The sequence below is a fragment of the Pseudopipra pipra genome, chromosome 1 (assembly GCF_036250125.1).
Source record: "Pseudopipra pipra isolate bDixPip1 chromosome 1, bDixPip1.hap1, whole genome shotgun sequence".
NCBI classification, from domain to species: Eukaryota; Metazoa; Chordata; class Aves; order Passeriformes; family Pipridae; genus Pseudopipra; species Pseudopipra pipra.
In genome coordinates this window covers 41,731,408-41,753,558 of record NC_087549.1, presented here as the reverse complement: position 1 = coordinate 41,753,558, position 22,151 = coordinate 41,731,408, and the positions used below count along the sequence as shown (strand labels likewise).

Genomic DNA, 22,151 nt, shown 5'->3' with positions numbered 1-22,151 from the left:
TCGCCTGGCCGCTCGCCGCCGCGGAGGGGCGGCGCTGCCTCCCCGCACTCCCCCGCCCGGCGCCCCCGCTTCGTCTCCGGGAAGGGCGCGGGGACCCCCACGCTCCCCCCTCGGCACGGCGGCGGAGTTCGAGCCCGCGGCGGCGGCTGGGGCTGGGGTGCGATGCCGTGTTAGCCGGCGGCCCGCCCCGAGGTAGCGCCGGCGGGAAGGATCGCGAGTTGCCGGGGCTGTGGCTGGCACCATGGGCACCGGGCGGGGGGGCGAGGCGGCCGGGCTCCCTGCGCTCCTCGGCTGAGCCCGGGGATGTGCCGGCGCCCGGTGGAATTATTTTGGAACTAGCGCGGAGCGTTGGGAGGAGGGCGAGTGGCACAGCGTTTCACCAGCTGCGAGGAGGTCGTCCGGCTGTGCTGTATAGGCAAGTAAGCGCTCCTTTTCTGTTGCCTTTTCGCTGCCTTCTCTTCGTCTCGAGCGACTTTTTTTTTGCAGCCGCTGGTCGCACGCTCCTGGTTTGGAGGCAGGATGGTCGGCGGCGCCAGCGGCAGTTCTCAGGGGCTAAGGTGCGGGAGGCTGGTGGCCGGGATTGCAGGGGAGCCCCCTCCAACTCCGCCGGAGTCCGCCGCGGGCATCCCGCGGGTGCGGTGCTCCGGCGCACAGCCGGGCAGGAAGCTCCATGTCCCAGCGCTTCCCACTTCTGCAACTCTAAGAGGTGATGCCTTCTTACAGGCGTTAATATAATGCCTTTGTGCTGAGCTGTAACTAAATTGTAGGAGTCCCTTAATTGCTTTCTATCAGTGCTTCTTGTGGGAAAGAGGTAGAATGCATGTCAGCCTTTCATACTCGCTTATGAATTCAGACAGTGAACCCAGAGTTTTGATTTGTTTGCCTATAACTTTTTTGTGCCCTGCCTAGGGATTTCCATTGAGATGCTCTTGCTGTGAGGTTATGGTTTGTCCAGCCTTGTTTGTTTGCTTACTTTTAGCCTGTGGATATTTATTGCTATACTTGACATAGCCACGAAAAAAAGTTGACTGTAATTTATTTCAATATATGGAGGACAGGTTGCAGGCAGGGGACTAATTCTGCTCTCAGAGGAACTCCACTTCAAAGGAGGAGGCCCATGGGGCTGTAATCTCCAGCTAAAAACTCAGAGAGCTCAGAGCAGACCTGTCACACTGTAAAGAATGAGTTCTGTTCACTTTTCAGCAGTGATAACATATAAGCTAAGCTGCCTGCCTTCCCATATCTATGAAACACCTGTCTCTGAAACGCAGGGGATAGATATGTGAATTCTGGGAAGGTCTGGGAGAAGGCAGAACTTTAGACAGTGTTTAATTAAGTTTGCTCATATTGATTTCCTCCATGTCATCTCTGTGAGCCTGAAAACTGCAATCTATTACAGTGACCTTGATGCATGTTGCGTTCTAACATGAAAGCAGCACAGAATAAAAGCATTTACACAGATTTATAGCTAAGGTCTGATGTTTCACTAGGAGCTCAGTTCCACTGACTATGGTAGTTTCAGCAGGGCATGGTATGTGTGTAGGAAATAACTTGCTAATGGTGATGAAAGTATAAGTTGCAGTGTTGGAAACATGTCCTGCAGAAAATGCCAGTGTGTATGAAACATCTGTTGAGTTTGGGATATTTCATTTCCTAATCAGTGACATCTGAAGTGAAAGGAGTGTGTGGGTGTGTGTGGCAGTCTTAAGGCTTCCCAGGTTAATGCACTTTGATTTGTCAGCAGCAAGAGATCTTTTTATGCACTGAAATACACTTTTTTTAATAGATACAATATTGACATGATATGATTAAAAAATGTTGGAATGTCCATACAGTGAACATGTAACTAACTCAAGTTTATAGCTGAATGATAAAGTAAACATTTCCTGTAATGGTTGATGGAGATTATTGAGGGTAAATTGGCTGAGGGGAATGTCATTTGTCTCAGTGCAGTTTACAGATAGTGTTCCTGTGGTTCATATTTCTGACTCTCTGAAGATGCTGTGAAACACAAATAGAATAACTGTTGGTAGACAGTGGGATGCAAACCTATCTGTTACTTAAAACACTCAGCTTATTCTGTCTCGTATCAAAAAATATAGTTTGTAGCGAAGTCTGCCTATGGTTTTATTGTAGTAATTCCTTCGTCTGTTGCAGAGTGGCAGACTTTCACTAGGCATGTGCAAGGGAGATCATGAAACACTGAAGCATGCAGTGATGTGGAATTCATTTGGGCTCTGTATTACATTAGAGGTTTCCACAATTAACATAAGTAAATGCTTATGCCTGATTATATAAATAAAAGGAGTTTAAAAATTGTATTAGCTTTGTCACTTTTGATTCATGCTGCAGAGCCCTCTTCCTCGTTTTCTTTTTAGTCCTTCAAACTAATCTAATGCTGTTCTCACTCTTTGCCTGGAGAGGAAGAAAACATAATTTAATGATGTATCATTTGGCTTTTGCAGTATCTTGTCCTATAGCTATGAGATAATCTAGTGAAGGTCCCCATCACTGAATTAAAGAACATGGTGCTCTAGACTTTCACTTACAGTCAGGTTTTCACTCTTACGTGGCTGAAGAACTGAGTTTTAGCAAGGTCTGATAGAAAAAAATGAATGCTTCTTTTTCTGTTAGAAACTTGAAAAGAAAGAGGAAGGTAAGACTTGTGGTCTTTAAAGATATAGTTTAGAACATTCACTTCTAGGTTTTTAATCAGAACCCTTTATCTTCACATGTTTTCTTTATCTTTTACTTGATACTTATCAGAAAGCCTTCCTGCATAGTTATATTTTATTTTACAATGTGTGTAGTTCTTAATTTTAAAAATTCAGGAGTGGCTGTCATAGGGTTTGCTGTAAGGCTATTTTAGTATCGTCTTTAATGTTCTGTATCCCACTTAGCTTGTATCTTTTGAATCTGAGATTTCCAAAGTACAGTATATTCAACTTTATAGTATGCATTTTTGGTTTAATACTGTGGAAATCTCTGTAATTAGAGAAGATGTTGACTTGATTTAGAATTGTCAGGGCAAGCTCAGAAATTGTGTTTAATTCCTAATTTTTTTTTTGTGTTTACTCAGACATGTTTTTTGGCTTTTTGGGCATGAACTGACTGAAATACTTCTAGGCAAAATTAAACACACCAACAGTTAAACAGGATTTTTCTAGTCAGCCCAACCCAGTTGAGTGTGTCATTTCTATTTAGTCATTTTAGATTGAATATTGAGACAAACAAGAGCTGTAATCTGCTCTCAGTTCTTCCCTCTGAAGAGCTCAGATAATGCTTGTATTTTAGCACTGGTCCTTGTGCCTGAGCTCTTACCAGTAGTCATTGCCAGGTCTGCTTGCATGAATTGTTAAAAAGATAAGGAGTTGTAGTGAATGATAAGAAACATCAAATGGATTTAATGTGTCATGTTTCTTGGCCCTTCTCGTGGCTGTGCTTTCAGTTTAGGTTTCCCAGGGAGAGGATTGAATGTGGTTGGGTTTAATCCCAATGAGAGTCTGCTACATCAACTTGTACCTTTGGCAGTATGCTGTGACACTGGCTCAGCATAATTACACAGATGAACTTCTGTATTTTCCCTGAGTTTGCTTACCATCACTGGAAGAGTCACGAAGCCTTACTGTCGTTGTGGCCTACCTATATTTTCTGCATTCCTGTTGCAGATTTTCTGAGAAAGCATACATTAAAAAACAAAACCAAAACAGATCATGCTTCAAGATCCAGCTATAATCAACATCAGGGAATGCAGTGGAGACACAGCCAGTGAAATTCACACATATATTTAATTATCCGAGGGAGAAATTATTATCCATCTTGAGAGATTGATTTAGTAGGTGATATGTCTACTCCTTATGAAGAAGAGGAGCTACATGATATGCAAACAAGGCTTTTTTCCACTGCACACTTAAGATGTGGCTGTCATTGCCATTTGAAACTATGAGATTTATCTTCAATAATAAACTTGAATTGGCCAAAAGAGGTGAAATGGTCTGTTGTGTGATGAGTCTGGTTTGCAGTAGCCAAGGGCTGCGTTGTTTCCTGGGGACTTGCTCTCTTCAATTTATTAAAGTAATGAATAGAGGGAAACTAATCAAGAAGAGTGTTTGGGATAAGATTAATTTTATTAATTCTCCAGTTTACTTTGGGTAATGTTGGACAAAACCATGGAAGTTCTTCACTGTGATACTAATGCGAGTGTTGCAGTAGTTTTGACTTACATATGTATAAATGTTCTAAAAGATGGGATTGGGGTTTTGCATGTGAGGCCAAAACATGGATAAATGATACTGCCGGACACAGTCTGCTGTGCCACTCAGGTACTTCAGAGATAAGGCATGGATGATTAATGGAAGTCTCTGCTGTACATTCCATTGTGAAATGCAGGAGGTCCCCCATACCAAAAACCAAGTGCAGCTGAACAGAGTCTTTCCCTGAGGATGGAAGTGGATGTTCCAGATGTGGAGTAAGACCTGGAGCAGAGCAAAAGTCCCACACTGGTGCTCACAGGGTACTTTTCAACAGCCACTGAAACTCCTGTGTGAGATGTGGTTGAGGTAAAGGCACTGATGTTTTACTGCTTTAGTACTGGCATGGATATTAAGTCTGTGAAAAAACTTATAACTTCAGAGATGCCATGAGTGCAGTTGATTGTTGGCTCAGTTGATTATTCTGCAGGTCATTATCCTCTGGAGCTCATCTCAAGAGTGTTGAATTCTCTGTTTTTGCCTATGAAGTATTTGTCACTTGCTGTCAGATTTCAGTGTTTCTTCCTTGGTCAGGTGAGATTTTGGTTCAAAGATATGCTTTTAAAGCTTATGACATCAAGCACTTCTGAAATGTTCATTGCTTGGAGCTTCTGAGATAACATTATCAGAGGAGGAGAAGTTTATTCATCATATCCTTCTGAAGTCTGGCTTTATTTTACTTTTTGTTCATTCTCAATGTGTTTTTTTCAAATAGTAGGCAGAGTATTGGGTTTTGTGTTGAAGACGTTAGAAATGACTCCTTAAGTAAATTTTATATTGCCTTTGATCAAATTATTCAAATAGAATTAGATTTAAGTGTGAGCAAATGCTGTTTGAATAAAACAAAACACATGCCTTTTCCCCCTCCACTTGTATTAAATTTATTTTAAAATATACAGCTAAGAATATATATATGTATTCTATAAATATATGTGTAAAGAAGTAAGAATGGGAGCACTGTTTCTGACATTCATTTTTCTTCCCCTTTCTGTCAAAAATTAAAGAGAATTTCATCTCATGAGTGATAGTTATCATACCCTCTGATTCTTTCTAGGTGTTCTTTCTGGCCATTTTTATTGAATGTAGTTTAAAAATGGCTCTGAATTAAACAAGTATAATACTAAGATCTTGGAAATATTTTAAAATCTTTTCAAATACATAATATAGCTGTTAATATTTGCCTTACTATAAAGCACTGATTCTTAATTACAGAATTGTTTCTGAGATGCTTTGCTGTTTCTAAATATATCTTCATTCAAAATTATGTAAGGTGTCTTTTTCTAGTTTCTCTGTATGGCAAGATGTTTTGATTGACTCTTTTAAGAGTTATGAATAATGAACTGTATGTTTCAGCTTCAGCAACACAAATGGACATTGATTTTCTTTGGCTTGCTTTTGACCCCTAAAGAAGTAAAGTCATTAGAATTTCACTTGCAAAGGAACTCTTTGCTCTCTCTCCTTCATTTTATATATATTATAAACAGCCTTTCAGAACTAATCTATGCTAATCAGATTTTTTTCAAGTGAAAACCGAGGAGAAAATCATCAGCTCTACAGTTGTCTTGCAGTTCTAGGTTTCATCACACACAGCTGTCTGCCTGTATCCATTACCAGTTGGTATCGCAGCTGTATGTTGCTGAATGCAGCAGAATTCACAAACAGTTCTTCTCACAACTGTTTTAATTGGTTATTAAGTGGCAAACATTTATGTAGCAGTATAAGGGTTTGGTCCATGCAGAGTAGTTGTTGTTGTGTAACAAAACACACGCTGATGCATGGGTAGAGTTCCTAATTGAAGACAGATCTTGAGTAAAAATCAGCGTCAGACCTGTGTCTCTGTGGATTTTAACATTTGGAGTGCCTTCATTTTCATTCTGTGAGTTATGTGGTTTACTTTTTTTATGAAACAACTGCGTGAATATGGAATGCAGAGGTAAAATGTAAAATATAAAATATAAAAGGTATAAGTGGTAAAATGCAAAAGTAGTCTTTTGAAAATCAGCCAGAGGAATGGATATAAAAGCAAACTGGTGTTACAAGAGTCAGAGGGGTTAACATGTTATGAACAGGACATGATTGGGCCTTGCCGGGGGTGAAGTTAGTGGCAGGGCTCCCTGTCTCCAAACTAAGCAACTCCATTAATGCAAGTGCAAAAATAGCTACTCTGTTGCTTTTTCAGCTGAAGCAACTTCTCTGTCAAATACAGCGACATTCATGAAGGAATTTTATTGAGGGAAGACATTTCCAGGCAAAGTGTATAGAAATCATGATAGCATCTGATGATCATCACCTCTTGCCATATTTTAGCTCACTGAGTTAAGGAAGGACCTTCCTGGATAATTGAATGCACAAGTAGATAATTTCTTTCTACACCATGTCATTAGTCTTTCAGCTAGTTAATTCTTAAGCAACTGTAGTAATAGTTCATCATATGCTTCTTTTCACCACTTCTTGTCTTATGTAGCTGTGAGGTTGCTTGGGCTGTTTTCTTGGGATGTCTTAATTAAAATTGCTTAAGTTTCAGTTTATTAATCTGTTTTATGCATCAGCTTTCCTTTTCACTACATTAAATAACCTATTTAACCTCCAAAGAGAGGGCTGATCTTACTGATCAGGAATTATATTCTCTTTGTTGTATTATTCTCTGTGTTCTCAATGCTATATACGTTTGTGAAGTTTTCTTGTTAGTTTAGAAAAACCCTAAACCTTCTGTTTTTTGGTAGATGGACTAGAAAGTATTCATTGTATGCTCTGATTAATGGACAAATTCTGTTGTTAACAGTGATTTGATATTGCCATTTGTCACTATGCTCCTACACATGTACGACTTACTGCCTTTTTTAACCTCTTCATGATGTTACAGTACTTCTTTCTGAAATGAAAATCTCAAGGTTAATCTCAAGCATTAATTATTCTCCTCATGTAATACATCTTGCATCCAATTGATCGCTTTCTCAAGTGTGAGATTCTGTAGTTTTTTGTGCTGTGTTTCTGTGTGTCTATATACAACTCTTTATTGAGACTAATATATAATTAATTATATAGTCTGTATTTATGGGATTGAGTTCATGATTTTTTCTCTTTGAAATGAGACTTGATTTTTGCTTTTATAGTTAACTCTATAGTAGTTGTCTAACTACAGGAAAGACATTTTTTTCTGGGGAAAAAAATTTGGGGAATGAAAAGTAAAGTATTTTTGGAATAAGTTTCCTTTTGGAAAATTACAAAAGGATTATCCAGCATCTTCTTTTACTCTCAAGAGCATAAAATGACATAACACTTTTTTTGCTAGCTACTGCATGGTAGTACCAACCACTATGTGTATACAGCCATATGCCTTCTATACAGTTCTTTGACGGCTGCAGAACTCTGAACCTGAGATCACCAGGAGCTGGGGTCATAAACATCTAGACAGACTGTATGAAAGAAGGCAGTAAAATATAGTGGGCTTGCTTTTTCATTCTTTATGCTGTGATAGAGAGAGGATATGTATGACCCTTGAAAAGAAGAAAAGGTGAATAGCTGCATTTCTAGACAAAGCGGAGAGAGAACTGTAAGAAGGACAGAAGCAAGATGTTTGATGAGAGAGCTGCTGTCCATGTTCTTGAGGGGAAAGTGGTGTTTCCAAGACTGCAATTGTTCAGTAATCTTCAGAACTACATCCTTGAAATACAGATCTGCTGCTCATATTCTGCCAGAAACATGTTCCGTTTCCATATGAGAAATGTCTGGGTAAGGCTGTACCTGTGTCATTGTTCTCCAAAAGTCACATGAATTCCCAATATTTAAAGCAGGAACTCATGTGCAAGAATTCAGGTGCATCCTTAGATGGACCACTCCCTTCTGCAGGTCCATTTGTGGACGTAGTTGAGATGCTTTGGTTCTTTGGACTTTCTGAGATTGGTCTCTAAGTGCGTAAGAAGCAACATGAAAATTAGTGAAGTCCTCATGTTGTCTCATGTTAGGAGAGACAAAAAAGTGGTGTCATCAGGACTTCTCTTTCTTTTTGCCCTCCAATACATGTACATACATGTATCTCTGTCTCAAGATTAATTCTGTGATAAATTTGGCTTCCTACACATGCCTGTTTTTATAATAGACTCTATATTGTTCAAAAGTCTCTGACAACTAAGTGGAGTTACGACCCTTATTTCACAATTCTAATTTCCATAGGAAAATTGTCTATAACAAACAGCTGAAACCAGCTTTAGAGGCAATTGTAAAAGTGTAAAATTAAGATTGTGAGCTTTCTAAATACCAATTCTGCTTCAGCAAAAGTGGATGAGAAGGAGGCTGCTTTCGTGGATCAAGTGTCAATATTGCCTCAATTACAAAGCGATACAGAAGTTTAACTTATATTCCTCATTTTATGGCAGCAGATTTGTCTTTTTTGGATGGCAAGAAGTATCTTAGATCTTCCTACATATAAGATCTCTCTCTGCAGGCATTTAAAATGCTGGAAAAACCTCTGCACAAAAGCTCACAAAAATGATGAAGTACTTTGAAGTTTTGCAATTGCAACTAAATGTCACTTTCTGCAGGTTTGTGGCATGTAAATAGCTGGAGATGCTACTGCAGGGAAAGCTAGTCCTTTATCTTTAAAAAATACACATCTGTAATAGTAATGTGTACTTATGAGTGTATAGACTGTTCTATGTGTTCAAAACCTGTGGTCAATACCTATCTGTCTGTTTGTCAAAGCTTTTTGTTAGCTTGAAAAGATCTGATTACATAAATACCATCTTTTATTTGAAAGATTTTCTTAACACCATCCATCTGAAATACACTCTTGTGTAGCAGTGAATCTGATGAGAAATTGGTTTAAACATGTTTCAAAATGGCTTTTTGTATTTTCTGCAGTGTCACTGCCTCCCTCTTCCCAACACCCCCCTGTGAAGGGCTATTGTCTTCCATACAGAGTGTCCTGGGAAGGTGTCCTGAGGTGTTTCTCATTGGTCCTTTGTTAACCCCTTCCTATTGGCTGTTGACCCTTTACCTGATGGTTTTTTCTGTGTGACCCTGAACTTGTGATTGGTTCCCCTTTGACCCTCCTAAAAGCTTTATAAACCCCTTCCCAACAATAAACTCTCTCTTGCCTCCTCTCCACGCCCGGTGTGCTGTCTCTGTACCAGCCATGGGACCACGTGCGTGGGGGAAGGGGAGGGCACCTCTCCCCTCCAGGCTCGGGGCCTGAAAAACCCTGTCGCTGGAGTCCCCTTTCCCCGTCCTTCAAGACGTCGGAATGGTTCTTCAGATGGAGATGGAACTAGAACTGGGCTCCCCCACGTTGTGGGTGGGGAAAGGGATCCAGACTCTTGTATTTAGAAGTTATGATAAACAACCTGAAAGCACTCTTTTAAGTACTACAGTGTAATGCTAGTCATCGAAATTATGGTCTCTTATACAACCCAATTGGGTTGTATCACAGTACTGGGGCCCATTTTGGATGAAGATTAGAAGCAGTGTTTGACTTTTTTTGGTTTTGACTATGCCGACGAATTCAGCATAGTGAGTGCACATACAACATGCTCTAGATTGGGAATAATAGTATGTACCAATAACATCTATCTGTGCAGCCTTCAATTTAGGATGAGGGTTCCTCTAGAGTCTGTGAATCAAATCTTTGGAATGATGTTTAAAACTCTAAAATAATGGGAAATAAAAATCTATGAAGTAATTTATAAAAATAACGTGGTATTTTGCATGCAGCAGGTATCTAAAGTGAAGGATGCTGCTGCTCATAATTAGAAGGCTTTTCAGTCCTGTAGCTGCTGGAAAGGAGACACTCTGTGTTGTTCTCTGTATAGAGAAATGGTTCTTGGGATAATCCTCATGGCAGTTGTACTGCTGATTTCCATAGCAGCCTGTATGCAGTTGCTTGGAACAAGAGTGCAGGTGTTTTGTAATAGCATGGCAGGCGTGATGTGTGACTGACTCAGCTCCTTCCTCAGCCATGGAGAGGATGTTCTTCTACCTCACTATCAGTTTTCATCAGGCTAGGAAGCTTTTGATTTACTGAAATATGCAAGGCAGCTCCTGAAGTGTGAAATTACTTATATGATTGTCCCTTCTGTCTGAATAGCTACCTGGTATCTGGGGCCTTGCTGGAGTGCTCCTATTAAAAGCTTGGACATAATATTTCTGCTACAAGTCAGTGAACATGCTGCAGCTTGTTGCTTGTGGCAAAACTGACTGTTGGGCTGAGTGTTTTGTCCCAAAAATCTTGCGCATTTCTTCTCATTTCTTCTCACAGCCGTTACTGACATGATGTCTCTTCCTGTCTCCCATTTTGCATGTTCTGGCTCATCATGCCAGTAGCTCCTATGTTTGCAATCGGTCAGCACCAGGAAGGCTATGAACTAGGTTCTTTCTGGCCATCTTCTTGGGTTGTAGCTTACAGGAGAGTATGTGTTTAGTCATGGTTATTTATAAGATTCATAGTTCTGAGACTTACTTCCTAGAAGTCTGTGAGATCTTCATCATAATAATCCTATAATGTCATGATAAAATGATATAAAAGTATATGATTCGAAGAAGAAGTGGTAAGTGGAGAGCATTTCTTTGTTGTTCATATGTACAGCAGTGACCGTAGATGGCACCTTTTTGAGGTAAAGGTGTCATCATGATAAAAGTGACTTGAGTTAGAAAGACTGTTATCAACTCAACTGTAAAACTTCAGGCACAACAGTTGTTTCTGTTTCTGGTTACTGATACATATATACAGAGAATATATTTCTCTTAAATTTCCATGAGGCTTGATTTTTGCTTTTCATCCAGTTTTTCCCTGAAGGGATAACAAAATTGGTAATTTGAGAGCAGCTCATTTTGACATTTTTGAGGATCATCCCTCGTTAGAACTTCACACTTATGATTTCCCCCCACAGTATTTCCGCTTTATCCTTTACAGGCTTATGACTTAACAGTGTGCTTCATACATATATGTGTGTATACGTGTGTTTGTAATAGATGTGTGTCAAATATGATATACTAAGTGCTTGTCAGCCTGGATAGCCCTAGAATTTTTGAAATTTGTAATAAAACCATCTTTGATCATGAGAACAGCCACATTACATGGGTGGATGTTCTTGTGGCTTCTATTACATCTGCGTAAAGTACACAGTGGCCAGTACTTGTACAGGGATTGACCCTCTTTCAGTTAATCTTTCTCAGTCTGAGTACCCTTCCCAAATCTATTCAGAATTACAGGTGAGGATCATCTACCTGGCCCATTAAATCTTCTCTTTACGTGCCTCTGCTGCTTCCTCCTTCCTCACATCAAGCTGAAGCTCTCTTTTGTTTTCAAGCGTTTTGTTCAGTAAAGCCTAGTATTAGGTGCTGTATTTAGCAGCTTACTGAGGCTTTTGTTCTTTCCTCCGGCCCACCACTGTCTGAATTGCCTGAAATTTCCATAATACATGTTTTTCTGTCCCATACAAAAGTAAAAATGCTCTACTTGAAAATCTGCCTTTATAACATTCAGTTGTCATCTTCTACTAGGATACTTGCAGATGGTTTCCATCTGGAACTGATAAATGAGAGGGTTTTTTCAGTGGTTCATTTTGAATAGTTTCGTATGAATAGCTTTATATAATTCAGAGAGATCTTAATGCCTAATTTTTTGAGTAACTGAAATTTTGCCTCTTTTTCCCATTTGCGTGCTGTTAACCAATAATAGAATCTACTGTTGTGTATGAAGGTATCCTGGCACAGGGCATGAAAACAGTATTTCTTGTTTCAGTAACTACAGTTGACTATTTAATTTTAGGCTATTTACTATACATTTCTTCAATGAAATTGCAGGTGCTTGATGTGAATGTTTTTAGATAACTGCCTTCAGGCAGTACATAGCAGACAAGGGCAAAATACATGGAAATTTACTTTCAGCTTGATGAAATGTCCATGTTTTGTTTATGGAGGAGTCTTCATCGTTGGACAGCAGTTGTAGCAGTGATAGGTTAGGTTCTTTGGACTTAGACCAGTTTTCATTTGTTCAGCAACAGAAAATTTGAAGTGTCAAGAGTTTAGTTTCAAAGTACAGGAAAAGGACTTCAGAACAAACAACTTGATCAAAAGAAATGACACATATCAGTTTGAAGGTACAGTGAATTAGAAAATGCAGTGAATTAGTGAAGAGAAGTCTTACTCTTGAACCCCGATGGTGAAGATGGAAAGTGCAGGGAGAGCCAAAAAAAGATGTGAATCCTGTTGTGCACTGGTTCTTGCCTGAGTCACTATCATGCTCATGAAATGTTGGTGTTGGCAACAAGCAGTCCGATGAGTGGATGGATGATGAGTGGATCCAGTGCTGGATGGCTGAAAAGCTGACCTGCCTCCTCCCTTGGAAAACAGACCTCGGTCATTTCTTATACTACATACTCTCTTCCTCAGAGTTTGCAGTCCAAAAATAACATAGCATAGCAAACGAGCATACTGCTGGAAGAAAGGAGTGATCAACCTGTCTTAACTAAAGAGAGGTGAGTGGGTGCGGTTTGTAGGCTGTTCAGAAGCTGTGTGAATAACTGATAATTAAACTGGTCTGTTATGAATTTTTTCAAATTGTCTTATCTATAATGTAGTGGAATTTTACCCCAAACTTTTCTCTGTGTAATATTTTTTGTTTCTGAAATTTAAGAAAATTTCAAAACTGTTACTTTAAAGCTGCTTATTTCAGCTTGTCAATGCCAAGTGTACAGCGTAGAGGGTCTCAACTGTGAACTGGAGCTCTGAACTGGATTTACTCTGTGATCACCACATAGACCTGAGCAAGTCACACAAACTTCTTTTGGTTCATTTATCTCATTTGGCTTAAATTCATACTTTGTGGTCACATGGATGAGTACCTTGAGATTTCATTAATGAATGTTTACATAAAGGTTTATTTCCAGTAGTTAGAAGCAGTGGAGGCATATAGTTTGCTAGCTATTGATTTAAATGCATTTTTGGTTTCTCAGAATATTTTGCATGATCTCATAGAAAATTTCTGTGTACCTGGTCACTGCTTTCTCTGATCTATTAGGTTTTGGAAGAACATTACACAAACTGGGAAAAGAATTTGATTTGTTGTAGGAATACTGAAAATGGATTTACCTACATCTATTCTTGACATCAATTAAATTTGTTATGAAGTCATATTTGCTCATTTTCCAGTCTCTGTCTTAACTGATACATTGTAAGGAAGAACATTTGACAGTCTTAGAATTCACACAGTGTAATAAGCACTTGAAAGAATCTCTCTGCAAGCATTCTGTCTGTGAATAGAGCCACAACTGCTACATAAATGTATTATTTTTCTACTGTAGCACTGTAAAAGGAAAAAGAGGGATATTATTAGAGAGCTATAAATTCCTAAAATAAATTGCATTTTGTTTGTATTTAAAAAACCCAGCTGAACATATGGGAAGTAACCCATGCTGCTCAAATTTTGACTTAAGAAAAATTCCTTTTCCTACACTAGTATTTAATTTCAAAACTGCCATAATTCCATGGTCAAATTTGGATATGGATTTGATATGATGTCACATTTTTCCTGTTAAGAGAAAGAATTAAAATAAAACTGAAATATAGAAGTAATTAAAGTGAAAGAGGGAAGATACCCTAGTATAAAGGGAATGATACCAGATTACAGAAATGGAATGGTTGTTAATGAAAATCAGATGCTTTGATAAGAAGCCAGAAGTGGGCTAGAATGACTTTACCATCATGAAAAAAATACTCATGTTCTGGCAAGGCCTCTAATGTATGAGGCTTGTGCATGTAGAATCAATAAAAATGACTGTGTAAACAGCATAGTAGTAAGAGTCTAAGAGAGTTATCCCTTTAAAAAAGAGAGAGAACTGCCCATCGTAGTCCCGTCTGTCCCACAGCACCTTTTCAGTGACTCATTCTGTAAGATGAATATGCAAGCAGGTGTATTAATTGGTGATATGAGACATTAAACCACTTACAACTTATATTTTGCTATCCTTGCATACAATAGATGTCCATTAGAAAAGACTTCTAGTGCCATTGCCTTTCTCTTCCACATCTGCCTTGCTATCTTAAAGGCAACAACTGTAGTTGATATGCAGACTGCCTCACCGTTAGGGCTGTGCTTTGCTTAATAAGAAGTTATTGTTGCATAGCATTGGGGACTGTGAAATATTTTCTCTTTTAAAGTGAAAATCCACTGTGGTATTGCATGTATTGCATTTATGTAAATAGCTCTGTGGGCCTACCACTGTAGGACCTCAGTCCCTCCACAGCAGTTGGTAATTCTGCAAGCAGTGTTTTCATTTGTCTTTGTTTTACTTTGAGGTGGTAGATTATCTATCAAGAATAAAAGCTCACATCCCTGGCGGATGTGTGAGTTGCCAGTTGGATTAATAATGGAGACTGTTATCCAGCTATGTGCTTGCATAAAACTTTTAGAAAATTTTATTGTCAGTGCTGCTCCCTGTATGACCCATTTTGCTGCAACTGAGTATGGGCAAGAGACTACAGACTCCTAAAGGCTTTTGGAGATGTCAGACATGCGAGTATTTCTCACCCATTCACCCTCGTGTGGGCATATACATGCAACACGATAACGCAAACTTAATTTTCTTAAGCAGTCAAAATAAAAAAATAATGATCACTATGCCAACATGTTCTTTGGTTTTCTGTTACTCTCTGGATGTTTTGCCTACTGTGTTGTATTTCATGGAGTACAATTTTGTGTTTATAAAAAATGTATTGTGATTCCTACTTAAAGCTTATTGTGGCCAAATTGGTAATTATGTTACAACTGGGAAAGGCAGTTCATTAACAGAGACGGGGATATGAGACATAGGCTTCCATTAATTTGTCTGAGTACTTTTTAAATTATGGCTGGGGGACTGTGAAATTTACTTTAGTGTTCAAAAAATGGGCTAAGAGAAACTGTGATCAGTGGCAGTAGACGTTTTGCAAAGAAACTGGATGGATGGATGGATGAAAGGCTTCTGCCACATAATTTTGGGCTCTGCAGTTCATCATTATTCAGTCATAAAGATTAAAGCAATTTAGAGCTTAGAAGCTATGAACCAAGAGCTGCCCAACAAAATGTCCAAAAGCACAGGGGAGCCCTGGAAACTGATTCAAATGCACAGGGATAAACTTCCAGAACCCCTATTTGCATTTAAATATTTATTACCATTTTAACTTTTTATTTTCCTCTGACATATGTCTCTCTCCCATGCCAGATTTCCAGTCTTTGAAGGAATAGTAAACATTTCTCTCATAAAAGTAATTTTGTGCTCTTTCTTTCCTGTGGCAGTGACAAAGGATTGTACAGTGTAATATTTTTACTTACTGATTAGAATTGAAATTTTTTTCCACTATTGAATTTTTACTGTTTTTTTTTCTTTTGTTTGTGGTTTTTTGTTTGTTTGTGTTGTGATACCTAACACTCCAAGGAACTTTAGACAAATTGTAAAGTTTATTTATGGCTCCTACATTTTTGGGAAGCAGTTGTTCCTAGACTTATTCAGATCCTCTGACAACCATACACTGCTCTTGAAAATTAAATGTAGCATTCACACCTTCATTTTTAAACTCTGTTAAACAAATTACCCTTAAAACTGAGGGAAAAACATCTCATTGCTAGCAAAATTGGCACAATTTGTAAACTGGCTTTATGCTTTCTCTTGGTTTCTGTTCAAATGAAAAGTGTAAAATATTTTTGTCTAGCTGAGTGTATTTTCTATAAAAAGTCTAAATTTTCAGTGATAAATTCTAGTAAAATTTTTCTCCTGGCAAAATATTAGTGCATGCATGCTACAGATCCCCAGGAAACTGCGAGCTTTATGTGAATTGGACCTGGAAATACTGAAAAACATTTGTTCACAGGCATTTTTGGAAGTGTAAACCCTTGTATGTCAGTATGGTATGTGCTTCAGAGATTTTTCATAAACTCCAAAAAGAAGAGAATTACCCAAATATATCTTACAGGTTGGGGTAAAGAGCCAAAACGAAAGCTGAAAGATACATAGTTTACCTTGGCTGTTTGATTGCTGCCTAAGAACTAAATGCAAATCTGTAACAAAAAAAGTGAGGAATGTGGTCATGTGTGCTGTTTTCATACATTCTAAGACTGATGATCTGAAAGGCTAATTCTGAACAAATAGTAGGATCAGTATGAAGAAAATCTTGTGAGCACATCCACATAATTTAAAAAATATCTTTTTAACAGGAAGACTTTTTTTCATGTGCAGTACTAAAACACAGTGGTGGATTTACATCCCTTTTATGTCTTCACATAAGTAACCTGTTTTATTGATTATATAATTTATCTTTCTTACGTTTTTCATCCTCTTCTAGTGACTCAGTGTCCTTTATATTCAACTAGAAAAAAACCAGAAAAATAAAAATTACTTTTTCTGGGGACATCAACCAAACAAAAGGGAATTGTTATTCTATGTTAAAGCAACTTCTGTTTATCAAAGGTTGAGAAATAACTACTCTAGAGCTGGAAAACAAGTCAGACAAGTTTATATCACAAATGAAAATAGTGAGGTATGTCTAATAAAATTGGAACTCAATGAAAAAAGATAAACTGAGTTCATTGGGTCTGAAGCCAAGAGCATTGCTACAAGGAATGTATAATGTACTGTGATATAATTTTCAGTGGTAGCTTTATGAATAAGAGGATAGAACATATTAACATTTATGCCGATGGCTAAGACTAAATTGAATTATCACTGCATTAACTGGAATAACAATTTTACCCTTTCCCTTTTCCTTGCAATTATTAGAAAATTATTTTCTTTGGAAAGAAAACAAAACACATTATTACAAATCAAGTATATTGTTCCGTCTTTAACTATAATGAATATTCATTGGTTGGTGTGGGTAATTATCTTTTTAGAAAACACAGATTTATTCTGTGAAATTTGGCTTACAGTGTAAAAAACTGAAATGCAAATATGAAGCTGAATGATGATGGCATTGGTCATATTTAAAAACTCTGTACTAAAACAAGTTAAGGTTGATCAAAACCATCTGTTTGATTTTCGTTCTCAACTGCAGGAATTTACTAGGATTCCTCTTATGACTTCCTGACCGTTAATTAATATAGAAAACTGTGCCTTTATTAAGTGACATTAGGATATCACATTATTATAGTAGTACCTTGCACTCAGCTGCACACAGTGTTTTGTGCCTATAATGCCAGATGCACTGCTCTGCACTATGGACCACTAGAAACTGAGAACAAGCAGAATTGTATCCAAGAGCAAAGCATTATAGAATCATGGGATAGCCCAGGTTAGGAGCAACCTCAAAAGATCATCTGGTCCAACCTTTCAAGAAATCACAATCTGTTTTATCCCTGCTGTCAGTTTCCATGTAGGGACTAAGAAAACATTTACTTCAGGTAATGCTTAAAGCTTCATCATTTTCTGAGTCATGCAGTTTTCCTCTTGAGGTGGTATGTTTATCAACAATACCTAGTTATCTATACTTATCTATCTTTACAAGCAGATTGTTTATATACAATTTGGAGACTTTCATTACCTTCTTACTTCTCTTTATTTTTTATGCTGTCAACAGTTTATGCTTTTCTCGCCTCCTGCCATCTTCCCACTCATAGGTATCCTACTATTTTTTCTTCTGAATTTTCTTTGGTGTTACTGGTGTAACGGTTTTTACTTACTTCTTTTTTTTCCTTTACTCATTTCTTGTAACTTAACATTGTCTCTCTGCCTTCATTCAATATTTTTTTTCTTCTTGGGTGTTTGTAGTCATGGAATTCATCATGGCTGAAAAAGATTCTTTGGTACATCTTGGAATGGCAGTATTTCAGATGTGTTTTCACAGATGTAACTGTGAAATAGTGAGCAACCAAGCTCATTAAAGAACTTCATCTCATCAAAAAATGTTAAACAACATTTTTCAGCCTTATCAGACTGAAAAAGAGAACTGGTCAGCTAGTAAAAAATTATGTGTAGTGGGCACTATGAGTATGGGTGAAAAAAAAAGTGCACACTAGGAGCTCATGTGATGGGCTTCCACCCTTCACAGAGCCCCTTGATTATAGTTCCTGTTTATGCTCCTGTGTTGTGAACCTCTAGTGATCTTTTGGAAGCTGGCAAGGGTTTTTCTGGCATATTGAGAGAATACTGACATCCAGGAAATTCTTCTTTTATTTCCTGCAGCCTTAGTAAGTTTTTCTCCACTTTTTTTTTTTTTTAATCACAGAGATGGACTTCATTTTGCTTAATGAAAAGTGAGACTTGAAGGGATGGGCCTTAATACACGTTGGACCGCGTTGTGGAAGAAATCTTCCTTGCCACAGCTAGTGACCAGATGGTCTTCTCCTACAGATCTTCTGCTCTGATAAACTTTAAATCTCTGCTTATAAGGTGCTTATGAGCTCTAAAAGCTGATTTTTTTTTATTTATTTTACATTCTCTTACAATATGTCCCCAAGAAGAGCCCTACTTATTCAGTTCCCTTAATTGCAATACTTTTTTTTACGGATTTGATGTTGATGATGTATGTAGTCACAAAGGGTCAAAGCAGGTGTTAACTGTCATAAGGGAAGTGGGGTGCAAAGCTGACACCAGAAAGGCAGTATTTTAGGTAGAGGCTGGTGTGTGGTGGAGGTGGTGGCTGTGTTACTCTGAGTTTGCAGGCGGCAGAAGCAGCGATACCAGGAGAGCAACATGTGCTGTCACTGTCCTGCTGCCTTCCCGACCACACCGTATGAATGAGAGGAAAGCCATCTGGTGGGAGCTATGTTGAGGACACCGTAGGCATCAGGGCTGTTCATGCCGGCAGTGGCTCCGCCGGCTGTGCCACTCTTCTCATCCAGCCAGCTTGAGTACAGCATGGAATTGTCACATGTAGCTGGTCTCAACTTCACTGCTGTCTGCCTGGCTTCCTTCCTCACCATGGTGGCTGAATGTAAGGACTTAATCCTGAATATACATTCATATGCACCATTGCCTGCTTAAATGATAGCATTTGAGTATAAATCAGTGGCAGTCAAGTGCTTCCTTTGTACAGTAAGATAATATTGGCCTTAACTCACAATTAACAGTCCTTTCTTGTGCTCTTATCTTATTCTCTGTATTTTCTGGTTATACTGTAAGGCGTCCTTTCAAAACCACCTGTCAACCTAAGCAAAACAGAGATGATAAATTGTCTAATGTCTTTTTATGTACTATTTGACATTCTGTTCTTTTAAATAATTTATTAGTAGAGAAATTGCAATGAAAGGGTGACTGGCTTCTTCCAAACATTGATCTTGACAATTTACGATCTTTCACAAAATATTTATCTTGTGTCCAAGAACAAAAATGAACCAAGAGACAGATTTGATATTGTATCAGTGGGTTACCTCCCTTTTTACATGTTTCCTCTGTAAAAGAGATTTGAATTCCAGTTAATAAAAGTTGAATTGGCTCAGATAAAATGTTAGGATGCCTTCAGTTGTGAAAGCAGCATAAAAGAGCTGGAGTGCAGAGTAGGTGAAAGAGGTTACCATTGAAGCTGTCAGGAAACTCAGTTTGTTACAAAGACCAGGCAGTGTAACCTGTTTCATGTTTGTCCCTGATACTTCAGTGTCTCAATCAGAACTCCCTAGAGCCCATTTTAAAGATATTGTGAGTCTTTTATCAGTTGCTTTGAACATTTTCACAGTTATTTTGGTTTCCACAAAGTAACATAAGAAGTGTAAGTTGTGATTTCTTTGAGAGATATTTTGAGATAATTTATTTCCCTGTTGCAAATAGATATTCACATTCTGCTGAGTGACAGAGGCAAGTTATCCTCCCAACTACCTTTACATTACTCTGTCTTTACATATAATACACATCAATAACAATTGTTATCTTTCTTCTTTTTTAAATCAGATTTTAAAACTGAATTTTAAGTCTATAGTTTGACTTCATCAAAATCAGGAACTTGCTTTTGGAATCACTGCATTCCTTGGTTTTAGAGTTAAAAGGAAAAAAACATGTAATTCACACGTGCTGAAATATGTGGTTTAACATTGCATTCATTAAGCTGATGCAAAGTTCTCTTGTGTTATATAGCAGTATACTGTTGAGGAGTATGCTGAATGACTCCTAAGCTGCTTTTTGTCTACACAAGACTGTCTGTGCAACAATTGACATTAGTCTTAAGAGAGTTTTAAACTAGTGCAACCTTGGTGTCAAGTTGGCCCTTATTCACAACTGCTTTGGTTTTGGAGTGCTAGTTTATGCCTTAGCTAAGAAGAGCATCATTTGCTGCCTCCCAGAGTGCTGTCATGCTGTACTGGTGGCCATGACAGATCACTTCCACTGGTCAATAGAAGTTAAAATAGATTCTCTTCCCTGTGTTAGCTAGTGAGTGAATGTGTAAGTTAAGTAACGCTCATAGCTTTATCCTGGAAAATCTGAAATTCCAGCATTGAGTGGAATTAGAACCTTGCCTGGATGTAGCAGAAGATCATAATCATCATCATGGCTAGGCTTTGTGAACAAGGATTTGGGAAGGGCTCTACCCACATTTGCTACAAGTGCACTGGTGGCTAAAAAGACCAATACGAGATAGACAAGTCTGGTTGCAAAAGGCACAGCAGAAAGACTCCTTAGGTGGTATCGGCAAGACATGATTCTTTCTGTGTTACCTTTTCACCTCAAGAGTGACCCTGCGTGTGTTCTCAAAGGAAGCAGCAGCGTTATAGATGGTGTGTCCCCACGCTTCCCGATTGGAGGCCAGAGTAGACCAGTTATGTTGATCAGTATGGCCAAGGCTAAGATGTTGTTTCAGGGAGTCCTTGTATCTTCTCTTCGAGGCTTCTCTCTTGCGGCAGCCAGTGGCAAGTTCACCATAAAGCAAAATCTTAGGGAGGCGGTGGGCCTTCATCCTTGAGATTTGCCCTGCCCAACACAGCTGTGTTCTCAGCAACATGTCCTCGATACTTGTGACTGCTGCTTGTTCTAGAACAGATGTATTGGTCACATAATCTGACCAGTGGATGTTTAGGATTGTATGGAGGCAGCGTTGATGGAAGCGTTCTAGGAGTCACAGGTGGTGGCGGTAGATGACCAACGATTCAGATCCATATAAAAGAGTAGACAGCACTATGGCTCTGTAAACCCTGATCTTTGTGCTTTTCTTCAAGTGTTTATTTCGCCAAACTCTTTTATGAAGCTTTCCGAAGGCACTATATGCCTTTGCTGACCTGCTGTCTATCTCTCCATCAATCTTACCCTCCGAGGAGATGAGGCTACCTAGGTAATTAAACTGCTGGACTGATTTGAGCTCTGATTAGCCAATGGTGATATGGGGATGATGGAAGACTTCCTGAGGTGCAGGTTGATAGAAAACTTCTGTCTTCTTTAAGCTGACTTCCAGCCCAAAGAGCTCAGCAGCCTTTGCAAAGCAGGATGTTAAACACTGCTTCTGTGTGGACGATGAGGGTGTCGTCATCAGCAAAAAGCAGCTCCCGGACAAGATGGTTTAAGGTCTTAATATGGGCCTCCAGTCACCTTAGATTGAATAGGCTTCCATCAGTACCATATCGAATGTAGATGCCATCTTCATTATCGAAGTCTGCCATGGCCCTTTGGAGCATCATACTGAGGAAGACTGTGAATAGGATTGGTGCAAGAATGCAACCTTGTTTCACACCATTGGTTATTAGAAAGGGCTCAGAAAGTGCATTTTCATTTCTGACTCGGCTGCGCTCATCCTCATGAAGTAAGATGATCATTTTAAGGAACTTGTGGGGGACATCCTAAACATTCCAAAATCTGCCACAGACCTTTTCTGCTCACAGAATTGAAAGCCTTGGTGAGGTCAACAAAGGTTACATACAGTCCTTTGTTCTGTTCCCTGCACTTCTCTTGCAGTTGTCTGAGAACAAACACCATGTCTGTGGTACTCCTGTTGGCTCTGAAACCACACTGGTTT

The 22,151-nt window shown here is 38.8% G+C and overlaps 1 protein-coding gene across 7 annotated transcripts in view; it reads left to right on the top strand.

Annotated features, from left to right (window-relative positions):
* The first annotated feature begins 318 nt into the window (after window positions 1–318).
* SNTG1 (syntrophin gamma 1) overlaps window positions 319–22,151 on the top strand; it is a 346,565-nt gene continuing 324,732 nt past the window's right edge. For 6 of the 7 annotated variants that reach the window (XM_064653459.1, XM_064653482.1, XM_064653492.1 and 3 more), the window contains exon 1: window positions 319–419. The gene's annotated coding sequence lies outside the window, so the exon portion shown is untranslated. Of the gene's footprint in view, window positions 420–4,410; window positions 4,560–22,151 lie in introns of those variants that run through there. The other variant, XM_064653453.1, reaches the window with a different exon arrangement.